Source organism: Sorex fumeus, unplaced genomic scaffold (genome assembly GCF_029834395.1).
Source record: "Sorex fumeus unplaced genomic scaffold, SorFum_2.1 ptg000303l, whole genome shotgun sequence".
NCBI lineage: Eukaryota > Metazoa > Chordata > Mammalia > Eulipotyphla > Soricidae > Sorex > Sorex fumeus.
In genome coordinates, this window is record NW_026606360.1 from 149,749 (window position 1) to 160,857 (window position 11,109).

An 11,109-nucleotide genomic window follows, 5' to 3' on the forward strand; every position below is an offset into this window, starting at 1 on the left:
GTCATCTTAGGAAAATGGCCCTGGCAAGGTTCCTATATGGGGTGGGATGGGGGATAATTTATTTTTTTAATTAAAGTGCCTTTGTCTATTTGGATCATACCTGATAATGCTCAGGGGTTGCTCTTGGCTCTGCACCCAGGTATTATTTCTGTTGGTGCTCCAGGAAACTCTTAAGATCCTGTGTATTGAACCCAGGTCAGCTGTGTGCAAGCAACACCCTTCCCCTATGTACAATTGCTCTGGTCTCAATTGGAGACAGTTTAGATGAACTATACTGTGCATAGAATGTCATTTGAAAGGATAGAAGGGGATCTATGATGAAATCTTTTTTTTTCAATTTGAAAGCAATCGTTTATTAACTGACCAGATTATAAAAATATGGTAGATACCTTAGTTCATCCATCTAATCAGCTGGTTGCTGGTCTTCTCTGTTGCCAGCATCTACAAAATGGGTGGTCTTTTTCTTCATCCCACCCCGGAGAGAAGATAATTTGAAGGGCCAGAGGAAGTTGTTTGCCTCTTTGAAGCGCTTTCCAACAGTCTAGATCTCATGAATCAGATCCTCAATGCAGATGATGTCATATTTACCCAGAGTTCGCGCGATCAGTGCATTATCCGTTAGGGCAATTCGCTTCTTGTGGAGTTTGCCATAACCATGCTTGTAGATCAATTCATTTACTGACTTCAGGTTTGGGTACCTCCATGCAATATAGGGTTCCACGATCCTCACATGTTCATCGTAGCCTTTTTGAGTTTAACAGAGGTACCATTGAAGATCTGGTGAAGGCGGAGAAGCTGTAGCGCCTTTGGGACCTTAGGGCTCACCCCATTGATACCTCTAATTCTGAGGACAAAAGCCAATTTGGGTCCCGCAGGGATGTAAAAGTCGCCAGCTTTTCTCGCCGTCCTAGCCATGCGATCCTCTGTCCTGTACATCTGCCTATACTCCTTGTGATAATGCTTAGCTTTTTCGTAGATCAGCATCCTCCTCACCTTTCGAGGCATCTTTTGAGCAAACTTCTTTCGCAGGCGCTTCATCTTCAGCTCTGCAAAATTCTTTCCCTTTTCTTTCAGGGTTTCTGGCACATCAGGAAGCTTCTTTGTCTTCTCTCTGGTGGACGCTGCTGCCGGCTTAGCAGGGACCTTCTTTTACTTCTCTTCTGCACCTGGTTCCAGTCAGAAAAAAGGATGATGAAATCTTTTACAAGTGGGAATATGGGTCAGCTCCCAAGCTCCCCACATACCGGCAGGGCATTCCATTTACCTGTGAATACTCAAAAGGTTGGTCACATTCCTGAATCCCACCCATGCCACTTCACTAATCTTACAAGGAAAAAAGGAAACATTTATGTTTGGATGGAGCCAATTTCCATCCATCTATGAGATGGTGCTCAGGGGACCATTTGGGATTCTGGACATTGAGCCCAGAATGACTGCGTGCAGGGCAAGCACCCAACCCACTAGCCTGATACTCTCAGTTTGACATCATGTTTCTGAAACTGCCTCCTTGGGTTTTCCTTGTAGCTGAGAGTCCACCGTTTGTGTGTTGTCAAGGGGTAGAGCGTTGGCCGCGCTGTGCTCTCTGATATTCTTACCAGCCTTTGTTCCTGTTCCAGAGTCTCCAGCTCTCTGGGTTTCTACTAGGTCAGTTCGTCTCTGAATCCCCAAGGCTGGCTTCAGAGTCGTTGCTTTCAGCCCCATCTTGATTAATTACTTCCCCAAGATACCCATTGTCTCATACCTCAGCAGCTACCTACCTGCAGAGTTTGATTTCTTTATCATTGTAATCCTTCTCTGCTGTTCTACGTGGAAGCAGCCAGCCCTGGTGGAATGTCTCTTTCTGCACACTGTGATAAAGGGTTAAGTCAGCAATTTTGCCCTCATCCCCTTTCATTTCTTCTCAGGTTCTTTCTGAGCATAGGGATGCTCAGACAGGTCTATTGTCTTCTGAGGGTGATGAAAATGGCAAGAATATGCTTGTTCTGACAAAGTCTTCCCCTAGGAAAAGATCCTTGCATGTTCAGCTCAGTCAGCAAACATAACGCCTTCATAGTGGGGCAGCCTCTGGTCTGTGGGAGAGGAATAGTGTTTATAATGTGTCTCTCACACTGACAGGCCCACAGGCAGTCATTTTGAACTGAACCTGTCCACGTGTAAGGAATGTGGGGGAGCCTTTACGTGTTCTCAGCACCATCACATTCCCTTAGAAACCCACAGTGCTCAGAATTCCAAGGAATGTCAGCACTGAGGACAAACTCTTGAGTCCAGCGTCACCCCGGCAGGACTATGTGAATATCCACACAGGAGGGAAACCGCTTAAGTGTAAGGACTGTGGGAAGGCCTTCGATGAATCTCATACCTTATACACAGGAGATTTTGTACTGAAGAGTCCATATGCATGTAAGGAATGTATCGAGAACTTTATCTGACTCATAGACCTTAGTATGCACAGGAAAAGTCACACTGGACAGAAACCATATGCTTGTATGAGTGGGAAGTCTTTGGTTGTTCCATAAGCCTGAATGCACAGGAAAACTCACACTGGAGAGAAAACTTGTATGTGTGAACAATGTGGGAAGGCCTTCCCCTGAAGTCTTAGTTTTCACGAAATTTGTATCGAAGAAAACCCTTATATATGTGAGGTAGGTGGGAAGACCTTTCATTTATTTTCAGGTTCTTTCTGAGCACAGGGAAGTTCATACTGGAATGAAACATTATTCATGTCACGACTGTGGGAGGGTCTTCACTTTCTTTTTTCCTTTTTGGGTCATTCCTCGCTATGTATTCAGGAGTTACTCCTGGTGGTTTTCAGGGGACCATAGGGGATGCTGGAAATTGAACATGGGTCAGCTATATGCAAGGCAAATGCTGTACCTGTTATGCTATCGCTGCAGCCTGGGTCTTCACTTTATCCTCAAACTTTTTAGTCCACAAGAAAACCCACTCTACAGTGAATCCATATATATATATATATGTAAGGAGTATGGCAAGGCCTTTGCTTATTCTACAAGCCTTTTTGAGGCACAAAAAATTTCGTACTAGAGACAAACCTTATGTTTGTAAAGATTTTGGCAACACCTTCACTTCCCCTTAACTCCTTATTAAACATAGGAAAATTCATACTTGAAAAAAACATATATTAGGGTGGGGAGACCTTAACTCAATCCACAAGCTTTGCTTTGCTTAAAAATAATCCAGGATTGAGGACTTTCATATGTAAGGTCTGTAGGATAATTTTCAATCAATTAGCATAACTTTCTGAACAGGAAAATTCACATTGGAGAGAAACCTCATAAGTGTAAGGAATGCGGGAAGGTCTTCAGTTTGTCCTCAGCCATTCCTACGCATATGAAAAGTCATTTTAGAGTGAAACCTTATATATGCCAGGAGTGCGGAAAGGAAAGGCCTTTGCTGGATCTGCAGGCCTTACTATGCATAGGAGAATTCACACTGGGGAGAAAAAAAAAAAAAAATATATATATATATATATATATATACGCTCACACACATATGTAAGAAAATGGGAATTCCATCATCTGTCATTTAAAGGCACCTGTAGCCTTTTAAGGCATAAGAGAATTAATACTGCAAAAAATTCTGTGGGTAAGGAATATAAGGAGGTTTTCGTTTTCCCCTCAAGCTTTAGTAAATATAAAAGTTATGTTGGATCAATCAATTCCCTAATAACAATGGCCAGGGTCAGAACATGGCCCTTCAGTAAAACAGTTTTAGTTTCGACAAGTGGGTGGGGGATTGCTACAAAAGTACAGTCCGGAAGGAAATAATCCTGGTGCGTGTAAAAACTTCCTGTGACATTAGTACCATAAGGGAAAGGTACTTCCTGATTATCACGTGGACCATGCCTATGAGAGTGTACCCTGGCATTTGGACTTCACATTCTGTTAACTGGTAAACAATGAGTCTCAGTGATAGAGCAAGGTGGACGGAATTAAATAAAACGTAAGTAGGTGGGGGCTATAGGATGGGAGATGCATGCTGAAAGTAGACTCTAGACCTAACACGATTGCCACTCAATGCCTCTTTTGCAAACCACAGCACCCAAAAGGAGAGAGAACAAAAGGGAATGCCCTGCCACAGAGGCAAGGTGGGATGGGGGCTTGGGGAGTGGGAGGGATACTGGGATTAGTGGTGGTCGAGAATGGGCACTGGTGGAAGGATGGGTACTCGATCATTGTATAACTGAATCCCAGGCACAAAAATTTGTAAATCTACAACTGTACCTCATGGTGTTTCACTAATAAAAGTTTTTAAAAAATAGATGGGTGCTGGAGTAATAGAACAGTGGTAGGGTGTTTGCCTTGCACGTGGCTGACCCGGGTTCAATTCCCAGCATCCCATATGGTGCCCTGAGCACCAACAAGGGTAATTCCTGAGTGCAGAGCCAGGAGTATCCCCTGTGCAATGTCAGGCGTGACCCAAAAAGAATAAAAATATTAAATAAATAGGTACAAAAATTGCATTTTGCTTGGTATTGTCAAGGCACACCATGGTTTCATTTGTCGCTGTGACTCTGGCTTGGCTCAGAGGTCCTGGTTTGTGGGGGATCATGGCAGAGATTAACCACGATCCTGCGGAGAACTTTTTGACCTCGGATAGACAGCCAAACCTTCATTCTTCAGGCCGTTCTGTGTTATATTCGGGGAGCCACATCCCACTGTGCTGTCCATATTTGGTGTCCAGGTCAGCCGCGTGCAAGGAAGCACTTTACTTGCTGTAGCATATCTGTATTCCTTGTATTCAGGTTTCCATTAGATTTACACAAACGTTGAGGATAAATGTTTTGAAATTTTTACTTTGGAAGCAGTAAAATCCTAACAATCTAATATTCACCAGAGTGGTAAACACCATGTAGATATGTGCAAAAGGCCAAGCCAGGCTGCAGAGTGACCAGTGTGGTTTGCTGCCTATTAGCCGCTCCTTTCTGGGGGTTTGTCTATATGCTGTGTTTTGTATACTTTTGTTTTGGGGGAAACCTGACAGTTCTTAAGAGTTACTCCTGATGGTTCCCATTGCCACCATTGGGGAATGTCTGGGACTGAATTCAGGTTGACCAAGTTCAATGCAGGTACCTAACCCACTGCTCTACCCTTCTGGCCACGTACTATTTTTTTTCTTTTTGGGTCATACCCAGTGATGCATAAGGATGACTTCTGGATCTGCAATCAGGAATTAACGCTGGTGGTGCTCAGGGGACCATATGGGATGCTGGGAATCAAACCCAAGTCAGCTGCGTGCAAGGCAAACACCCTACCTACTATGTTATCACTCCAGCCCTGGCCACATACTCTTGGCTTGAAATCTTGTTTGTGAAACTGCCTCCTAGGATTTTCCTTGTAGACAAGTGTCCACTGCTCTTGTGTTGTTAAGGGGTAGAAGCCTTTGCTTCTGTTCCAGTGTCTCTCCGGCGCTCAGGGTTGTTCCTAGATCAGTTCCTCTCTGCATCTCCAGGGCTGGCTACAGAGTTACTGCTAATACAGGATTGGGGGACTTCTCCTTCTTCCAGATCCCCACTTTGTGACCTATCACTCTAGCCACCACCTTTCCACTCCTTTATGTGAGCCCATTCCACTTGCAGTGCATTTTTTTTCTTTTCTTTTTGGGTCACACCCAGCGATGTTCAGGTGTCACTCCTGGCTCTGCACTCTGGAATTACTCTTGGCAGTGCTTGGGGGACCATAAAGGATGCCGGGGATTGAACCTGGGTCAGCTGCATGCAAAACAAATGTCCTGTCCACTGTGCTATCACTCTGGCCCAGCCAGCGATACACATTTACCTGCTTTGTTCTAGTGGTTTTCTGTGCACCTGATGTCTGGCCCTTTAAGGCTGTTTGCAGAAGTGGAAGTGATATCACAGCAGGGCTTTTAAGGTGCTTGCTTTTCTGGATCAGGTCTCCATTTGTCACACTGGTGAAGGGAGCAGTGGCTGTCCTGCGTTGAAGGGGATCTCTGAGGGCTGCTTTTGTGGCAGGGAACAAGCGGCCTCCCATTAGCACCTGGCGCCTCCACATCTCGTCACTGTGAGTACAGGGGCAACGCCAGCTTGGGGGCACGTTCACGCTTCTTTTCCAGTCATTCCTGTGGCGCAGCAGTGACCTTTTTGGGGACGCAGAGCTTTGATGAGTATAGCAGGGGCTGTACCGGGGCACAGGGGTCGAGGGAGTGAGAGCGTGATCCTGGGAATAAAATGTGGCCTCAATTTCCTCCAGCTCCGCAAATGGGCAGTGGCGGGTGGGCGTGGGTATGAGTGAGGTGGTTACAGAGAGGGGAGGGGAAGCGGGGGCGGTCTTGACCCTCCCAGCACTGGGCTTCGCTGGGCCCTGTCCTGGATCCTTTGGCCCGACATTGTTGCTGTAGAACCTCCAGATTCACTTAGAGGACTGGAGCAATAGCACCGTGGTTAGGGCGTTTGCTTTGCATGTGGCCCACCCAAGTCCGATCTCCAAGCTCCACCAGGACGGATTCCTGAGCGCGGAGACCGAACTTTCTTTACTATTGTGTTGCTATAAATGCCCTCCTTAAAATCTGTGAGCAGGTGTTTTAAATATTTAGTTGTTTCCTCATTATGTGTGTATACATTTAAGAGTGTGATTTCTTCCTGTTGTATGTATCCCTTGAAGAAGAAAAAATAGCCTTCGCTGTCCCTTCTAATTTTTTTAACCTGAATGTAATGTTGTTGGATACTCGTATGGCCACCCCAGCTTTTTGAGGGAGCTGTTTGCTTGCAGGATTGTTTTCTATCCTTTCACTTTGAGCCTGTATTTGCTCTGACTGTTGAGATGAGTTTCTTGTAAGCACCAGAATGTTGGGTTCTGTCTCTGAATCCATTTTGCCACTCCATGTCTCTTAATTGGTGAATTTAGACAGTTGACATTGAGAGAGATTATTATTATGGGGTTTTGTATCATCTTTTTGTAGGGGTCTGTAGTGCTTGTAGGGTTTGTCTTGTCTTATAATAGTCCCTTTAGGCCTTCTTTGAGGTTTGGTTTTGAATCTATGAAGTTCCTGAGCTGCTGTTTATCTAGAAAATAGTGTACCATTCCTTAAAGTTTGAGTGAGAGTTTAGCCAGATAGAGTATTCTTGGTGAAGTATTCATTTCAGTGAGTTTTTTCACTATACCACACCATTGCCTTTGGGCTTGAAGGGTTCCTCTGATAGGTCTGCTGTGAAGCTAAGGGGTGCTCCTTTGTGTGTGATTTCCTTCTTTGACCTTGCTGCTTGCAGTATTGTGTCTCAATAGACAGCATCGATCATTCTAACTATGATATGTCTTGGAGTGTTTTTGTTAGGGTCTCTTTTAGCTGGCACCATTTGGGCTCCTTGAATCTGCATAGCTGCATTGTCGAGCTCTGGGAATTTTTCAGGAATGATTTGTTTCACCGTGACTTTTTCATTGGGATTGTTTCCCTCAGCTTCTGGTACTCCGATGATTCTAATGTTGTTCCTCTTGGAATCATCTCCTAAGACTGTGATTCGCTCTCGAGCTATTTTGAGGTCTCTTGCCATTGTTGTTGCCAGTTAGCTTGGTGCAGATGTTCTTCCAGCTCACTGATTCTGTCTTCAGCTGTGGTCATTCTACTGTTGAGGGCACAACTGAGTTTTTTATTTCATCTAACGAAATCTTTAATTCATGACATTTCTGTGCATAACTTTCCAATTTCTGCTCTCATTTCATCCTGGATTTTCTCGATTGTCCCATCCATTGTATATTTCATGTCCTCCTTCAATTTATTGGATATCTGTCTGATTGTTTCATTGAGTTCATTGAACATCTTCATGACTTCATATCTGAATTCTTTGTCAGACAGTTTCCTTAGGTACCACCTACTGAGGCTTCTGGTCTCTTTTCATCGCCCTGTTTCATCATTTTGGTGAGTGGGTATGGGAATTGTGATGTTACGCTAGATTTCTTGGTATGATTAACTACCTGCATCTGTGTGAGCATTGGCCTGCCTAAAATTAGACCAGGACCACTCCTACCAAAGTGACACCCACTTCTGAAGAGGCCACTCCCCCATGGGAATGTGGTATGTGTTGGGAGAGGTAAAGGTTGGGTGCAGGAGAAGACGGGCACAAAGTTGGGGATGAAGAGGAAGAGGAAGAGGCTCAGGGCTGCTTTTGTTCTAGGGTCCTAGAGGACGCCTGGGGCACTTGCACAGAGAAAGCCAAATTCCAGGTTCAAGTACTGGCGGATAAACTGACCTGGGTGGAGAAGAGGACCGTCACAGCGTTGTGGACAAAGAGGAAGAGGTTTATTTAATTTTTTTTAAAAATGAAAACTTGCCTTCTTGTGGCAGATGAGGTTCAATCCTAGGCATTTCTGATGGTCCCCAGAACCTCGCAGGCCCACACCAAACCCCCATAAAAATGAAAAATCCTCAGCAGTGGGGCTGGAGCGAATGCACAGCGGTTAGGGCGTTTGCCTTGCACCTGGCCACCTGGGTTCAATTTTCAGCATCCCATATGGTTTCCTGAGCACCGCCAGAAATAATTCCTGAGTGCAGAGTCAGGAGTAACCCCTGTACATCGCTGCGTGTGACCCAAAAAACAAAAAAAAAAAAACTCAGAAGATTTGGTGTGTTTAGAATTTCCAGGGAAGGAAATTGGCTGCTGAGGCTCATTATTACCATTTTAAATAAAGTTCTTCCCACCCCACCCAAGTTCCTCTAACGGCAGGTACCTCCACCCCCAACTTCTGGAGATGTTGGAGTTGGACCTGGCCCCTGCCACCCTCCTTATGGAAAACAGAGGACTTGGGACTTTCCATTTGTATATGAACCCCAAAGATCTCTTAGGGAGGGAGGAAGATATACTGTCAGAATTGTGGGGTGCTGAGGGAGGGGATGATGGGGCTGGAGACCTGTAAGAACTGGTCGGTTTGAAGAGATTGTGCTGTGGGAAGGCACAGTCGTCTTCTGTGCTCACTCTGGGTTCCGACTCAGGCACCATATAGGGTCACCTGAGCTGCCCTGAAAAATTTTGCGGACATCCACAGCCCACACCCCAAAATAATTAAGCCAGAGTCACTAGCTTATGAAGTCAGCTCTGAGGGCTATGGATACGACTCCTCTGTACAGAAGTGATTTTTTTCCTGCAGAAATTCTGATGATCCTGGGTCGCTATAGCAGTTCCTGAAGGCAGGTCAGGAACAGGAATATACATTTCTTAGAGAAAAGTCCCAGAGTAAGGACAGAGACGCCCCAAAGCATCCTCTCGCGGTGGATTGGTGGAAGAGTTGTGGCCCGACCTCTCCTGCCTAAAGATATCCAGCCCTTGGGCTCGCTTTCATGTTACCCTGCAGGTCACTAGGATCCAGCAGGCCGCCTCAGGGCATGGAGTGGTAGCCGAGCATCCAGGGCGCTTGCCTCGCATGGGGCAACCCGGGTGTCGGGATTGAACCCAGCAGTGTGGCAAGTGCTTTGCCCACAGTACAATCTCTCCCTCTAAGCCCCCTTTCCCAAACGGTTCCTGTCCCGGGCATCCCCACACCTTCGCGGTCTTCCATGGAGGAAGGTGGTGGAAGCAAGACTCAACTCGGCATCCCCAACTTTGGCATGAAGGAATCCTCCGTGAAAGGCTTTTGTTTGTGTTTTGGGAACCACATTCTGTGATATTTTGGGGTCATCCCTTCCCCTGCATTGAAGAATCACTGCTGACGGTGCTCATTGGGAACGTATGATGTGCAGGGATAGAAACTGGATCGCACATGCAAGGCAAGTGCCCTACCAGTTCCGTTTTCAGTGTTTGATCCATGGTCCTAGGCTACTCAAACCCATACTTTTATCTTATTATTATTTGGTTTCAAGCCACATGCATTGGTACTCAGTGATTCCCTCTGTTTCTGTGCTCAGGGATCACTACTGGCGAGTCTCAAGGATACTCTGGGGTGCTAGGGATGGTACCCTATCCTCTAACCTATCTCTCTGATCCTCAAGGCAGGACTTTTGGGGATGGAGCCATATCACAGCAGGTAGGGTGTTTGCCTTGCATGCGGCCAACCCAGATTCAATTCCAAGCATCCCAGATGGTCCTTCGAGCACTGTCAGGAGTAATTCCTGAGTTTTGAGCCAGGAGTAACTCCTGTGCATTGCTGGATGTGATCCAAAAAAACAAAAAAATTAATTAAAAAATAATAAAGTGGCAGAGCGCTAAGGGGCTGGAAACCACCGAACTCCTTGGCAAAGCTGTTTTTTTTTATGATGTTTTATCCTTTGCCTCCCTTGCAAGCACCCGAGTGGAGAAGAGGGGGAAACCATGATGCTTTCTGTTGGGAGGGCAACAGCAGTGCTCAAGAAATCGACGGGGGGTCCCCACTGGCAATTCCTGGCCAATTGGGTGGCAGTTCATTGCAAAGTCTTGGGGATGAGGTGCTGGAGGTCACCTGGGCTGTTGGATGCCAAACTTTGTTAATTTGTGTTTGGGCCACAGTAGTGGTGCTCAAAGGTTACTCCCAGCTCCATACTAAAGGATCACTCCTGCCAGGCCTGGGGAACCCAGTGGGCTGCCAGCAATCCCAGGCTGATCTTGCCTTGTTTTGTTTTGGAGGGTGCTGATGGGGAGGGGCCACACCCTGTGATTCTTGGGTTACTCGTGAGTCTACACTCCTGCATTGCACCTGGCAATGCCTGGGAGGCCATATGGGACGTTGGGCATTACCAGCCCTACCCACTGTCCCTGCATCCACTGTCCTGTTATTCCAGCCTGCTGTTTTGTTTTCTTTCGTATTTTTTGTGCCGTAGTGGAGTGTTTAAGATGTTCTCTTGGCTCTGTGCTGCGGATACACCCCTGACAGGCATCAGGACCACCAGGGTGTAGTAGCCCTATACGCACCCTGGCAGCTACCATGATTCAGACACAAGTCATTTGTTTCCGGGTTTTTTTGTCCTTGATCTGGGGTGCCTTGCCAATTCAGTGACACAGGCTGTGCGTGTATATTCTGTTCATGCTCTTTCAGTAATTTGACCCATTATGTCAGGGACACACGGAGTTCTCTTGTCACCTTTTCCTTGTCACCAATCCAGGTCTCTGTCTCTGGGAGCAGGGCATTCCAGGTTGAAGCCTGCGGTAATCTCCTGGCTAGAAGGAGGAGC

General features: G+C 46.2%; 1 pseudogene; it reads right to left on the bottom strand.

The window, feature by feature from the left end:
• Positions 1 to 390: 390 nt before the first annotated feature.
• On the bottom strand, positions 391 to 9,524 carry LOC130018859 (60S ribosomal protein L7-like; annotated as a pseudogene).
• Between the last annotated feature and the right edge of the window lie 1,585 nt (positions 9,525 to 11,109).